The following is a 16381-nucleotide window of genomic DNA, read 5'->3' as shown; positions in this document are numbered from 1 at the left end:
TCTAATCATCCAAAGAGTGAGTGAGAGCATGGATGTGTTTTCCAGGTGGGCAGTGCTGATGGGAAACAAAAGTTATTTAAGGTAGCAGTTAATAGCCTGTATGAGTAGATTGTACAATAGACTAGGAGAAGTTTCAGACACAAAGTTTGTCTTGTTCCAAAGTGCTGATATAGTTAAGGGGATCTGTTTCCTAGTGTTATAACTATATTCTGTTGATGCCCATGATCCATGAAGAAAGGGCTTGTGTCATCCCTCCCTGCCCCTTGATACATATTTTGTCATTTTGTGTGGCTCTCACTTCTCTCTGAATCTCTGGAGAAGGGCGGCACCTCTAAGAAAATCTGTTGTGGTATTCAGAGGGAAATTAAGTTCTCCTGGCTTTGGTTTGTGTAACATTGATAGCTTGAAGATTACAAATTGATAATCAAGCATCAAGGCTGAGCAGCTGAAAAATGCTGCAGAACACACAATAAAAACCTAAATGAGCACCTTTGAATGAGGATCTCTGTGGTATTAGCTCAAAAAACCTGTGGCCTATTAAGGACAATCTGCCTTGGAGATGACTGTTCATGTTGAACAAGAGCAGAAGAGGGCCCTTCTGAGAGAGAGCTATTAAGAGAGTCCAGAAATCTAGTGGGAAAAAAACAAAGCTTTATTTATTTATAGTAAATTTATATTTTATAAATGATATATTATGTATATATATAATATTATGTAAATATACAGCATATATCTATTATAAATTATATATATTATGTGAATTTATATAGTTTTTAGTTCAGCATTGGAAGTACAAAAGATTGAACCGGATTGCCAGAGTAGCTGTTAATACTGGAATAAACAGTTAAACAGTTAATTTTGCTCAGTTTTTCTTTACTTCACCTTTCTTCCTTCAAAATCCAGAAGCTTCAGGTCTCCAGTTACAGAAAGAAAATCTAAGTCAGAATTTGGGAGCCTGCATTTGATAGATGTAGATACACCTATAGGCTTGGCAGGTTATCAATAAGCTCTTTTGTCACAAAATAATTTCAGTTTACCAAACTGCACATTGCCAAAGTGTTCTGGTTTGCTGAGGATTTAATTTGTTTAATGGACTTTCCTGTAATTCAGTCTTTCCTTTCTGTGAGGAACAGACAACTGCCCTTTTAACAAAATTTGAAAAGAAATAGTAATTTTGTATGAGACAAATTTTGCTTTGTCTTCAAGGGACACAACAGAGTGCAAGCTTTAGTTCTAATACATATTTTGGGGATTGAAAAAAATGTGGATTCCAGATTCCTTGGAGAATGTGCTGTGAGCTTGTCAAAGACTGCAATGCTGGAGATAGTGTCAATGGAGAACATTTTGGAACAGGGAAAGAAAAAGAAAGAATATGAGTGGGGTGATAATAGCAGATGTAAAAATGGGCTAAGAAGGGAGGAGTAGCTATTTTTGGGGGCGGGGGTCTACATATTCATGATTTGAGAGCTTTAACAGGGTATCAGGAATATGCTAGGAAGGAAATGTAACTTGAATTAGGCTACCTGGAAGAACTACGTCTCTTATTTAGAAATTAAACTGTTAGAGGTAATTAGGTGACTTAGTTTTCATTGAGTATGTTCTGTTAAGAATGTGAAACAAGCTGACTGTTGACTTTCTTTGTGATAGATGTTGTTAACAGCTTATGACTAGACCAGAGAAATATTTATGGCACAATGGAGTAATAAACTCTGATTAGAATACCTATTTACCTAAATAAATAAATATAAAAGTACTCTGAAAATTAGTTGAGACTGTTTCACAAAGAGCATGTCCAGGATTAACCTCTTTGACAAGTATGACAGAGTTTGTTTGTGAGCTTCTTTGCCAGGTAGTTCTGCCAATAAGATGGGAAATGAACCAAGTTGGCTTCTATAATTCAAAATTGTAGGGGGTGGGACAGGTGGGTGGATGTTTTTTGTTTTAATTCAATTATGGTTGACTGATGCCTGTTCTCAAAAAAAAACCCACCATGAAGGTTTTGCATTGTTAATGCAAAACAAAATGGAGCATTAATGAATAACAACTGCCTGAACCAGTCCTTTTCTATGTAAAGAATTATCCAGCTTCTCAGTTTATCTTTTTGCCAAAGCTGGATGTAAAACCATTTTAAAAAGACTTTGGTAGGGTTGCTGCTTTCAAGTTTGTGTATTCCACATAGTTCAGAAAAAATGAACATGGCAAAGAGAACTGCTTGAACAATTTCAATTTATTTTTCAGTGTAGTTTTTGAATTTTCACTGCCTACTGCATGTAATAACACTAGAGAAACTGGAGTGACTAAAAGATGATCAGGGGAAGGCTGATGACTTATTTAATGGATGTTGAGCCACCTTGCCTTGCCAGCCTTGTTTGCACTTCAGTACCAGCTTTGATATCTACCTGCTGTAAATAAATCCTCTCACACATGTTCTTTCTATTCAAGTGAAAAGAGGAGCTGTACATGTATGCAAAGTCTGCAAGACTGACATGAATTAATCAGTAGATATCTGAACCAAAAATCCAGATTTCATGGTGAAGGATCTCTTGAAAAGGAATAAGTCCAGAAAGAATGCCTAATCTTGTAAGTAACTGCCAAAGGGTGCTGGATTTTCTGCTAATGATTTTTGTGGTAGAAATGTTTCTTCTAATATAAGGTTGCTACTTGTTAAGGAAAAGATTGAAGTAGTAGTCCTGCTGGGGTCTATGTTGTATGGATTTCTGACCCTCACAGAGATAAATAGCAACATTCCAGCATTTATTCAAGCATACCCATGAAAACAACTCATTGTGCCTATCACCTGATTCTTCCAAACCTGATTCCCTACTGTCTACAGCAAATCCTGTATTACTGCAATAGCATTTCAAATGGATGTCTTTGCTTTCTAGGTAGCTCTTAGCAGTGGTCATTCTCATTTTAGAATTCTGCCATTCTGTTTTGCTCAAAGAAATGTACACACCTGTCTCTGTAATGGATCAAGTAATCAAGTAATCTGATTTCACAGAATCATAGAATGGATTGGGTTGGAAGGTACCTTAAAGATCATCTCATTCCAAGCCCTCTGCCATGGGCAGGAAACCTTCCATTAGACCAGGTTACCCAGAGCCCCATCTGGCTTGGTCTTGAGCACTTCCAGGAATGCACAGTCCACAACAGGGCAACCTGTTCCAGTGCCTCACCATGCTTAAAAATCTCTTCCTAATATCTAATCTAAACCTGTCATCCTTCAGCCTGAGGCCATTCCCCCTTGTCCTGTCACTTCATGCCCTTGAGAAAAGTCTCTGCCCAGTTTTTGTAGACCCCTTTAGGCACTGGGACTCTGCTATAAAGTTTCTCCAGAGTCTTTTCTTCTTGGACAGAACAACCCTCAGCCTATCTTCATAGAAGAGGTGTTTCAGCCCTGTGATCAGCTCCTCTGGACTCATTCCAATAGATGAGTACTCTGTGATTTTACTGACTTTACTCAGGTGATTGTTCTGTTTAATCTGTCTGCTTATTACCAGATGTTGATGGCAGAAATGAACAAAAGTTCATTTCTTTGGAAATATCAATTTCTAACATAAAGAAATGCTCATAATTAAGAAATAGTATAAAAGCTGGATTAAAATCTCATTGGTATGGCCTTTGCTATTGAATTTTTCCCCCCCAAATCTATTCACTGTTCTTCAATTTGTGGTACTTTGCATGATAGGAAGAGAAAGCTTATATGCCTGATTTTGGAGGGTAAGATTTAGCCCTACCGGGTTTGGAAAAGAATTGCATCCCATGTATATTTTTTTGTTTTGATTTAATGTCAATATAAATTTTCTTCTGATTTGAAAACTTTGAAATTACTGCTTACTATTTCTACTGTTACCTCCACCATTTTACAGACTTATTTACTTATCTCTTCTTATTGCATCGTTTTAGTGCCAATTACACAAAATATGATCCATATGTGGATTGTGGTTCACATTTGTAAACTATGTAAACACTGTCAAGACCTATGAGTTTAAACAGCAGAGTTTACTTCTGCTAAGAAGTATTCTTAAATCCATTATAAACAACACAGATGTAGAATGAGAGCGATTTTTGCAGGCAAACTAAAAAAAAAAAAAAACTTAAAGATATTATTTCAAATGTTGATAGAAGGTACAGAAATAGGAACACAGTTTTTTGGCTTTGGGATGTGAAGTAAGTTTTGAAAAAGAATAACACTTAAGCCTATAAGGAGGCTTTAAATCTGCAGAAGATGTTGAGTGGAATTAGGCCGATTTGAGTCGTGCAGTTTCACATTGAGCACAGCCATTTCCTTAGAAGTGTGCTGCACAGCATGTCAGGACCTGGAAATATATTGCCTGTGTAATGTCAGGACCTGACTCAATCAGCAGTTTATCTCTTGGCCGAGAACAGTAGGATCAAAACATCAGGGTAGTGTGCCCTGGCACCTTTAAAGATGTTTCAAAGCAAGCTGCTATTGAATAAGCTAAATCTCCTGTGCCCTTCTTTCTCCTGGCAGTTCCACGGGGTCTGGGTGCATCCACCTCCGCCTATCTCTTTAATACCATGGCAGGATGGATGCAGTGGGAGAATCAGCACAATTTGTCCCCATCTTGTATTAAGCTGTCAGTGAATATCTAAATCACTTCCTTTCCTGTCACTTCATCCCTTGGCTACATCCTTCGAGACACAACACCATTCAGCAAGAACCACCAGAAATACCCTCTGAAATGATATGTAAATCCGGCAATTCATCATGCTCTGTGTAGTACAGGTTTAATTCTTCCTGCTAGGCCTCAATCTGCTGAAACATTACTCTGATATACAGTACAAAAGCAGTAACAAAGATGTTCATATCGGCCCATTGTGAGCTGGTGGCAGGGAGAGAAATCAATGAAGCCACGGGGACAATGGCCGGGGTTTAAACAGGCTGCAGAAATTTGCTAAGGCGACGACAAAAGCCCGGGCGCTGAAAAGCGGGCTGCCCAGGAATTCCTCAGGCTCCATTATCCCGCCAAACAATCCTCACTCAGAGAGTGGATTTGCATCTCTAATAGGGTTCAGGCTCTGTTTGTGAAGGGCTTTCGCTGGGGCTGACCCCATCTCTCAATTCCACATTGATACCCGGGCCGGGCGCTGCCCCGGCCGGCTGCGGGCAGGGCAGTATCATGGGAAAATGCACCCGCTTAAAAGGGAGCCGAGGAAGGCAAAAAAAATTAAAGGCTTGAGGCAGTTTTGGTGGTACTTAGCAGGGAAAATTACTCTGGCAAATAATAGAACCTACTGCTGGTAATTACTGCTAACAAGCTTCCCCCAGCCCAAATGTGACACTTGGACTGATGTGAGAAAAGCTGATATAGGCCAAGCCTATTAAGCCTGAAAGAAAGGAGGCTCTTCCCTATGAAAATACAGCACTTGCAACCTGCAAATCCTGTAATCTAGTGTTACGAATTACCCATTAAAATCGAAAATATAGCTGTAATATTTTAGGTCCTTTCTAGTGTGTGTAGTGCCAGATGCTCTAATCTGAAGTGATTTTAAATAGAAAAATATTTTGTGTCATTCATGTGGTCCTGTTTAAACCAAGCTTGGCTTTACTTACTCCATCTTCTTCTGGACATAAATGACAATCTGTCTTTTAATACTGCTATGGTAATTTTATTGTTCTAAGTTTTCTGAAAACACAACTGTCTTTATTCTTCGAAAAAGTACTTTGACTTAATTGAAACCTTCTTCAGACCTTCCTGGGTGTAGGTTCCATATGTGGATCTTCCTGTTCTCTTCAAGTGCATTGCTTTGTTTACATAAAATAATTTCTGTTAAAAAAAATTAGAACTGCATTAATATCCTCTGCAATTTATCTAGAGTATTTAAAAAAAAATTTCCCAAGGGAAACATTTCCAGGCTGGCTATGTATTTAAAGAAGACTATCTAGAAATAGGACTTAATTCCTGCTTAACCTCAGTATCCCCCATTTCTTAACAACAGTGGCCTGTAAGTATTTTTCCCCATGCTCTAGGTACAAGCATCTTTGCACTAAGATCAGCTCATCTGCATTATTTCTGTATTTTTCTAGAAGTCTTCTTCTACTGTGATGTTTACACTGAGTGAGGTTCAGTTAATTCCAGCAAAAGTTTTTAAAAAAATACAGTCGTAAAGGACGTGATGTATGAGGTGCAAGGCAAGACTACAAGGAACAACAGTACAGACTGCCACAAGGGAAACTCCAGCTGAAAAGAAAGGGAGAAATAATTCTTTGCTATGAGCAAGGTGAAGCCCTGAAATAAGCTCAAATAGGCTGAAGAATCTGCATCCTTGAAGAAGTCAGTACCTTGGTTCCATTGGGCACTGGGCTTCCTGACTTAACTTTGAAGTTGGTTCTGCTTGAGCAGGAGGTGGGGCTTGGAGTCCTCCAGCTAACCTTTCTGTACACCCATGAGGTTTATCTCTGTAATTTGCTCATTATTCCCAACTTGTCTCCTGTTGTGACAATCTCTGATCAGGGAGTGACATCTTTAAATACCTGTTACATCTTTGGGTAGAACAAAACAGAATCAATAACTGAGAAGGCACAATGTCAAATTTTACATCTGAAAATTGCTGAAAACAACCTTGAGTTTGCAGTAACCCACTGAATAAAATATTGCCACAAAAAAGCCCCCTGAAAAATTTAAGGGTGGGTGTGTTTATTTCCTTGTTAGTAGATTGTTAGTAGTCTGTCATTTGTAGCCTTAAATTTCAGGAACTTTGAGACTCTGGCATCATAGGGTTGTACATATAGACTCCTTCTGGATCAAAGTGGCCAAAATGAATCTTCAGGAATTTATTTTGCTTTGCTGCAAAACCATATGGAAACTTTCAGTCCACGTGGTCTTTATGAATGTGTGAAGCTGTACTCACTTCATCAGCAAGCACCTTGGATGAATTCAGGCACCTTTGTGTATCTTTACAAAGTTTGACATTGATTAGATTGCAGGGTCTTTGCTTAAATAAAAAGGCAAATTAAGCTCTGTTTCAGGATTTCAACAAAATAATGAGTGTCCAAATTATTAGCATGCAGAAGAAATAGAATATTTGTATTTATATGGCATTTGGATAGGTTTCTAAATCTTACAGTACATACAGCAACATTAACTGGTATTTTCTAGAATGTTTTCTTCTAAGGATTAGATTTGCAGATCTGCTCTTTTCCTTTGTGTTTGGGGAAGCTGTTATAGCTACAAGATGGAATCTCATTACTGTGTATAATTGTAATTATGTAAATCAGGTTATTTCTGCCTGTCTTATGTTTAAAAAGCCAAAGGAAATTGTTGATGATCTAGTTAGTGTGAGACGTTCAAAGTGGTTGTGGATACAGCTGATGAACTTTTCCATAACATTTGTAAAAACCTCCCTTTTCTAAAAGTGTGACTAAAGCTCATCCTGACCAGCTGCTGTTTCTGAATTTATTCACCTCAAACTTTAGGAGAAGAGGAATCGGTTTTGTCATCTAGTTAAATTTAGATTTACAGTCTGTAAATTTAGTCTGTAAATTTAGTTGCTTCCATGAGGAAATTTCATTCCAGCTGAGTTATGTCACCTGGGTACAGACGTTAAATTGGTTTCCAATAATGCCTTGATCTCCCAGTACGTGGGGAAGTGGAGTTGGCGTTGTTGTTTGCTTATGCAGATGAGGAGCCAGATGCACAGAGAGGAGAACTCACTTCTCAAGGTCATTTAAATGAAGCTGTGGTTAGGTTTGGCTATGAACTCTTATCTGTAACTCTTAGCTCGATATCCATCTCTCCATTCATATTGCTATTTTATTTGTGTCCCTGCCTAAGAAGTTAACAAGGTTCCTGTATTATCTCCTGTGGCCCTAAGTCCACAAAACTGTTTTCCTTAGAATTTTATGTGGAAAATAAATAAATCAAGTTTACTTGAACTAAAGCAATTTTTTCTCTGGTGCTAATTGAAGGGAGAAGTATAGGGCTGAGGATTCTTTTTGATACAGCGGTAGATAAAGCTATCCTTGCTGATATCTTGAGTCCAGGGAATGCCTGTGTGTTCACTGGGGGCTGGTGCAGCATACTGAGTTGGAGTTTGATGCTTGTTTTAATGCTCTGAGCTAACCCTGGGACAAATCACACATTTTTAACAAAAACTCTTTCTTTTATGTCCAAGCCATGAGCAGCCAGTTGTTCTAGGAGGATGCTGTGGGAGACATGTCAAAAGATTTACTGAAGTCTATCTGGACAACATCCATGGGTATTCCCTTCTGGGAGAACAGATTGTGGAAGATTAGGAAGATGAAGCTGCATTGAGCCTCATCCTTAATGGGGTACATCTGTGTGGGGCAGGTGACTGGCACTGAAGGAGAAGAAGTGTGGAATGCTGATGTGTATTGACCAATTACAGAAGAGTAAAAGGGCATACAAGTGTTATGCTCGGCAGAGAAAAGGTTTAAAGAGTTAGGAAGAGAGAGGTGGAGTTGTTGGAGCTAGCAGGTCCTGCTATGAGAGGAAGGAGTCAGTGTTGTGTGGTGCTGCCTGTGGGACTGCAACAGAGAGCAGTTATGAAGGCTTAAATAAACTGCTGATGCCTGCTGCCATCTTCAGCATCAGCTTTTTGAGCCCCCTGTCTATCAGGGGAAAGGTATGAGAGTTTTTAGATAAGAGGCCCATGCTTGTGTCAGTCATGAGTCCACTGTCAATTTAATTGGTGTCCTGTGTGAGAAGTGACACACCCTTCTGTTTTCTCCATGTAAAAGCTAATTAAGCTCTTTTCCATCTATATACCCTAATGTGCAGGTTTACAATAGCTGGTCACTTGCTGAATAGATGAATTTTCATTTTTATGATGAGGCATTTAGAGTTGTCCAGGACAACATAAATTTGAATGGCCTAGAATCAGTGTAGAGCTGCCAGGCAACAGCAATTAGTATTTAATTCTGCAGTGGAGGTAGTTACTTAACCTTCATTCTAACACAGAACTATTTCTGCCATAGAGAAACATATTATCCAGATGCCCCTTAAATGAATTCAATGAAGCTTCATGTATCCTTAGGAACAAGCTAAGGGTAAAAGAATTATCTCTTGGAACTCTCCCCACATGAGCACCTTGAAGAAAAAACTGGGCTCAGATACTATTCTAGCTAATGGGTTTGGTTTTATTTTTCATTAAAGGTATTAAGATCTGGAATTGGATTAACTTGTCTGGTGGACACTGAAGTCTGAGATGGGGGATTTTCTGAGAAGTCTGAACTTCTGGTAGTGTGTGTGTCTTGTTTTCATCCTTTCCTTTGCAGTGCTTTTCATCTTCAGTGTGTTAACTGTGTTTGGATTTTCTTGTCTGCTTTTTTGTTACTGGTGATGACTCCTAGAGGTACAGCTAGAAGTTTTGTTCTCATAAATGGGATCAAATATGTAATGACTTTAATAGTTCCTGACTATGAAGATTGCTAATCTTGTTAGAAAAAAAGCAACATAAAAGGTGCACTGTAGTTTTGGGTGGAGTGTTCATCAACTTTGTAATGGAGCTGGTTTACACCAAATAATCTAATAATAAATATATCAGTGAAGTTACCTGCAAAGCTAGTCTTCAGCGGGGTTCTAGTTTTGGTGAGACAAAGTAAAGATGAATGTTTAATGGAGTATTACTGGTGTTTATTATATATTAGTATTTAATGTATAATGTGACTAACATATCCTGTGCCTAACTGGTACCTATGAATTATAGATGCATAAGTGAGTTATGTAATTGGAAGACTTAAAATAAAAGGAAAAAACCTGTCTTCTGAAGGAGAGATGTCTCACATCTGTCTCTTCCTCTTGTTTTTATTAAGTTGCTGTGGAAGATTGTAAACACCAAACTAGTGAAAGTGTGCTTTGGCTTTGGGTATTGTGATTGATAGCCCAGTGTGAAAATAAACCCTATGAAGCTGCTGAATTAAGGGGTAGCTCTGTTCTCTTTCTCTTCAAATTGGAGAATCTTGAAATGATGGAGCTCAAACAGCTCCTGTGTTTCTGAATTTGACTCAGTTCTTGAGCTTGCAGTCTCTTTGCAAGCCTGACTTCACAGCCCAGTTGATGCTAATTATATTAGCTCAGGCATTCACAGGAGTGCTGCCTGCAGTCACTGGGACTCTGGTAGAGCAAAGAGCTTCATCACAAAAGGCATGTTTGGGTTTAGGTTAGTTGTGTGTAAAAATTATTTTGACAGGAAGTGGAATACAGCAGGTAAAGTTATATTTGAGAGGTTTTTTGCCTAACTGGTAGTTCTGTGATGTTCACTGAGTATTGCCAACTTCAAAGGGGGTTTTCTCCTCTGGCATCTGTGGCACACTATTAAAGTTACCCTGAGCCCAAATTTCTTCTGCCTTGTTCCCCAGTTTGGTTCTGTGTCAGTGAAGCAATCCTCAGTTATCAGCTGGGAGAGCTGTGGGGGCACAAGGGATTCCAGCTCTCAGCCAGTATCTGTGACAACAACCTGGAGCTGATGTGTAATCCTGCCTTAGTAGCCTTGGGCTTTTTTGCATTCATAGGAGCAAACAATAAAACCTTCAGCTAAGCAGACTTCTAGAGCTGTTTTTCTGGCCCTGGTAAGGTAAAGGCTCACTTATTAGTTGCTGACCCTATGTACCTGTTGTTAAAACTTGCAGGATCAGGCTATATAACTTTAAAAGTAGTTTTCTGGCTAATAATTTCTTAGGAATAGAAGTTTTGATGCAGGGTTCATAACCAAAATGGGCTTGTCCTGGCTACTAAAAAGACTTGTTATGTTAGATGGAATCAGGATAGCTTATGCAGAGGGAAAAAAGAACATTTCCCTTTGTGCTCATCATCTCTAGAGGTGCTTGGAGATATCATTATCAGTAAGGGCTGCTGGGATTTGAGCAGTTCAAGGAATATATATTGTTGGGATGGGTAATATTGAACAGCTGACAGCTTACTACTCCATGAAATGCTCTCAGCCCACCTCCCAGATTCCTCTTCCTCCAGCTCTTGCCCCTTTGCCCTTTTTAGTTCATCTTGTCAGAAATGAGGAATGGCTGCACTTGGTTTAGTTTGTGGCAAACAAGAAAGGCTGTCTACATCTGAACTTGAATTTTAGGTCATCATAACATTTCTTCACTTTGAGGATTTTGTGTTTTATGAACTGGACACCTTTGTTGAAGGGAATAAAGGGACAGGGCTTCACACCGAGCAGGGACTGATATCATTGGAGAACAATGCTCTCCTCAAACCACACATTGTACAGGCACGCACAAAATGAGCTTTCATGCAGGGTTCTGTCAGTGCCACTCAGCCCTGCCTGAATGGACAGAGCTCTTGTGATTTATCTTCCATTCATCAGTCAATACCCAGTACTTTTTCAGCCGTGATGGATCAGATCTCTTGCTAAATATACTGCTGCTGCCTGCTGAGTATTGTTGAGCCTGAGAACTGAATGGGAAGGAGAAGCTTAATCTATCTCACACGGAGCTGCAGGTTAGGGCAGTTACAGGAGGGTTTCTGAGCAGCTTAGAAAAGCACCTGATTAATTTTTGGATTTTTCAGGTGGGGGAAATATGACTATCCTATTATTTTTGTATTATTACATACTTGTGTTTTAGCTGGTGTCTGTGCAAGAAGGATATATTTGTGTTTCAAAGATGTTCTGACTTCCTAAACCCTTCCAAAGCTGCTGTATTTGCAGGATATCCAAGATATAGTGTGACCCTCTATATTTTTATATTTTGAGATATTGGGATATTTTAAAACATTTTAAGCACTTTATGTGTAAACAGAGACAGACAGATATGTTTTATAGCAGTGTCCATTCCCCCAGCACAGGGATGCTCAGCAAACCACTCAGGCTTCACTCCTTCACATCACCTGGCTTCTGAAATACAGCATCCTGTGCTTTTAAACTCAGACCACAAAACAAAGGCCTCCACCTTTTCAGAGCAACCCATTTATCTCACATACTTGTGGCCTCTGGAGTGCAAAAGAGGGCAAGTGGAAATACCTGTGGGCAGAAACTTTTCCCTCTCCTTTTAAAGGAGGCTCTATACTCATATTTTTGGGGTGAGCTCACATATCTTTATGTGACAGTAGGATTATGATCAAACCAAGAATGTTCTGAGCAACACAACTTCTTAGATATAATGGAAACATAAGTGGCAGAGGGTTGAGGAAAATGTACAAAAAATACTTTCTACCTCAGCTCTGGTGCCTCTTACTAGCACCTTGAGCAATAGTGGCTCTTTTAATTATTTTAATAGAGGGACTAATCTTCCTATGGAGGAAAACAGCATTTCAGTTTAAAAAAAAAAGGAATTTAATAGGTGTGTCCTCTGTTGAGGGACTTGATAGCCAAAGAGTACAAAGGGAAAGCAGCATCCCTACAAAAACTTCACTTTGACCTGATTATCAGTGCCCCTGAAACATCATGTTTTCCAAACAACCTAGGATTTTATTTCTTAACTGTGTGCCTAAGTTGATTTTGCTGTTCGTAATAATGCCAACATTCAAGAACTCCCCCATCACCAAAAATTGTGAACAGGAGCTAGTGAATTTAGAGCTGATTGCTTGTTCCACATCAGTTCATGTATTTAAGAGCAAAAGCCCATACAGGAGAAATCCCCAGTCAGTGTGGGTAAAGAAATCCAGCTGTGTTCTGTGCGAATCTCTCCCTTGTTTTTTTTTTTTTTTTTGGTTTTTTTTTTTTTTTTTGTTTTTTTTTTTTTTTTATTCCAGGAAACTTGAACAATAGTGTCAGCAGTCTGCTAAGAATTTCAAGGTAGTCAGTAGAATGTGCTTTGAACACAATTTTTTAAGGTACATAAATGATCTGAGAAACTCAGATTCATGGGCTATAGGTATTTATTGCCAATTTTAAGAGTTCATTTCCAGCATTTTATCACAGGACATAGGACACTGAAGTAACTCTAATAACCTCTTGTAAGGAAAAGAAGGGAGAAAGGTTTAAAAAATTTCTGCTGACAGTAATGTCTATTTCAGATACTTAAATATAATGATGCCAGTAGGTGCTGCTTTAATATTGCCAGCTATAGTCATTTTGGAAGAGGTTCTTTTGTTTCAGGAAGATCATAAGTATGGTGACATGTGATATATTTAGTGCAAATGAGTACTTAAAGAAGCAGCTGTTAAAAGATTAAACAGTGGCATAAAAACTTCTTGCAGTTTTATAGAAATTAAAGCTGTCTCCAGGTAATCTAATTTTATATGCCCTTCTTGTTCCATTTTTTTAAGATTTTTTTTTTTTTAACTTGGAAAATCAGCCAGAAGTGTTTAATGGTAAAAAAGAGGTTTCTTGCCAGAATACTAAGATTTTTTGCTTCAGGTCTTTTCTTGTCAGTGAGTCGGTGGAAGACAGCCAAAACCCACATTCTCTTTGGTCTCTCTCCTGGGCTTAGGGTAGATTGTGATCTCTTCATCAGCTCTTTATATGGATAAAAGGGAGGCCTCAGATAAGAGAGAGCCACTGGTGGCACTGTCAGGATTGTCTTTAATGCATGTTTTTGTCTAAATTGTGTTGTAGAGAAATGCCACATGTAATCATCTCCTGCTCCAGCCAATTTAACTTGAGAGCCTGTCTGATGAGTAGTTAAATAGCCTGAGTTTTCTAAGTCTGAACATCTTGGGGTGAACTTCCAGTACCATTTTCCAGGACAAAAATCCCCTAAGTACTTCTGAATTTATATGTCAGGGCCTCCACAGTGTGGGAATTTCCAAGTGGGCAGGAGGGAATTTCAGTGCTTTCAGGACTTCTCCTGCTTATTCATATTCACCATTTTGCGGGTAAATTTCATCTGAAAAATTCAGAATTTTGATTCAGTGTGGAAAGTGGATGAGGTTTATTAGTTAGGCATATCATGGTTCCCAATGGAATTCTAAGTTATTGGATATGTTTCAGTGTTTTGTTTGGAATGGGAGAGCCACATTTCTAAAACAACAAAATAGAAAAAAAAGCTGATGAATATTTTTAACTGCTTCCTTGAGAGATAACTCTGTAATCTACAAGGGATATCTTCACTGAAATTGGGACTGTCACCTGCATTCCTTCATATTCAGGCCACCTTAGTGGATGGCTGACTTTCATGGGCTTAATATTTCAATCTAAAATGTGCTTTATTTAGTATAGTCTTATGTTTTTAATTCATGGATGCAGCAAAGGGGTTCTAGCTGTTTTCTGGTTGAGGGTTTGGTTTGTTTTTTTCACTCTGGATTATCCATCTGCTTAATTGGATGAGGATTGTGCATGTTGTTTCAGTGAGTTAATTTCTGGAGCATTAATTATTTGATAAGCTCTAATGAGGATTTAGGCTTGAAGAGTCCCATAAATTTGAATATTAAAAGTTTAATAAAATAAATCCAAAAAGTTAGCTTTTCTTTTTTTTTTGACAGCTTTGGCAAGAAGGTGGGTAATTAAGAGGAAAGCACTCCATGCCATTTGCATGAGAATGGAGTAGACAGAAAGAAGGATGACATATTTGTCCTCTGCCTTCAGAAATTAAAATCTCGGGGAAGGGAGATTGCATGGCTATTGAAGCCACCTTTTGGATCTGATTTCCCAAATTACCTCAGTGTAAATGAGAGGACAAATCTGCTGTAATTTCCTGGGCCTCTTGGGTGCTGCCCACCCCATCTTCTGAATTGCTCCAATCCCAGCCATATTCCTGGCAGATTTGTGCTGAGGCTGGCCAGAAACCTGCACAGGGCTAAATAAATATCCACATCCCAACTCATTTCAGAGTGTTTCAAGATGAATATCTGCACCTTTATTTTTTGTGGCCTTAGTCCTGCTGGAATCCTTGTCAGGATTTCCACGAATGTACTTTAAACTGAGATGACAAAGACTTGGGTAGGAGATTTATTCCCTTCAGGTCTCCTGTAGGCAGAAGTTTGCAAACTGTTTGCAATCATTTCCCTTTGAAGTTCTGGGCTCTCTTTGCTGAAATGGGAAGAAACAACAATTGCAGGACTGAACGTTGCTCTAATGAGCTCTGCCAAATATTCTAGAGAAATTGTGCCAAAACCTGAAAGTTTAAGGAAGGTTCAGTTTTGCAGCAGTGTGAGCTTGTAAATAAAGTTTTATTTCATGGTGTTTTCCTGTTTAGATAAATGTTAACAGTTTCAAGGCTCCTTGGAATGAACAGCTGTGTTGGAACCATTCCACCAATTAAGCTCTTCAGAGTAGCTCCTATGCCTTGAGAGTGAAATAGTTTTATGTGGAATATGATTATTTAGTGCCACAGAAGTTCCATGCTTTAATTTGAAGTAAATACCTGCCACTCAGATGGTGCATTTTCAACTATGATTTTTAATGAATTAATACAGTGTTCCAGGTTTCCTCCTATTCCTTTTATTGTGCTGTATTTTCACTTGGGTCACCATCCCAATTAAATATAGAGTGGCTCAGAAGAAATAGATTATAACATCGAATCTTTGCAGATGGATATATCTGATGAGACACCCAATTTATTTCTCTTTCCTGGCAATTGATGATAACTTTACAAAACCAGGCTTTGTATTAATGACAAAAGTACTGCCATGATTTTTTTTCCAAAAAGAGGTTGATAAAACCATGAGTTTCACAGTCTGTGTTAATTCTTAATTTATTTCAGTTGGTCTTACACATTTAATGTTTGGTCTTGATGATTTACAAGGTACACAGGTTTATCTTTAAACATCCAAAGGGTAAAACAGAGAGAAATGAAGGAATTCTTGCTTCTCTGAGACACAGGTTGTCTTTGCATTGCTTTTATCTTTTTATGTGATGGAGAATTGAATTTGGCCTCAGTGAAAATAGTTATCCTGTAAGAATTACTGGGTTTGGATATAACCTTACAGATTAAAATTAGCACCCTCTCTGTTAATTATTTTTCATCTATTCTGTTGGTTTTATTTTTTCTCTCTTCTGAGTTTATATTTGATCCAAAGAAACCCTTAGAATTAAATTAGTGTTAACTGACCCCTTATATTATAGAAATGGCTGTCATGAAGTAGCCATGTAGAGTAGTAATAAGAAAAGAGTTACTCTGTCTTTTCCAATGTACATTGGAAACTTTGAGTGCTTTAACTTAACAACGGAAAGATTTTTTTTTTTTAATGAGGATTTTTCCTAGTAGAAGAACAATGCAAATCTACTTCTGTCTAGAGATGACTGTGAAAAGTTTCATTACAGAAAAACCTGAGACATCCTTTCAGGGGATGTGCACTTGCTGACCTGGTTTCTTTTGCTGTTCTGGCTGTAAGGTTTGGAAGAAATGATCACAGACACATGGAAAATGAACTTGATGTGCAAGTGTCTCTAATGTTTATTGGGCATATCTGTTTATAATCTTTTCACTTTTAAGGTTTATATTGCTCAGAGAAAAAAAATCACAATTGGGTCAATAGCAACTGTACATTTGGAGCAC

Source organism: Lonchura striata, chromosome 2, assembly GCF_046129695.1.
Source record: "Lonchura striata isolate bLonStr1 chromosome 2, bLonStr1.mat, whole genome shotgun sequence".
Classification (NCBI taxonomy): domain Eukaryota; kingdom Metazoa; phylum Chordata; class Aves; order Passeriformes; family Estrildidae; genus Lonchura; species Lonchura striata.
This window is presented reverse-complemented; position numbering follows the sequence as displayed.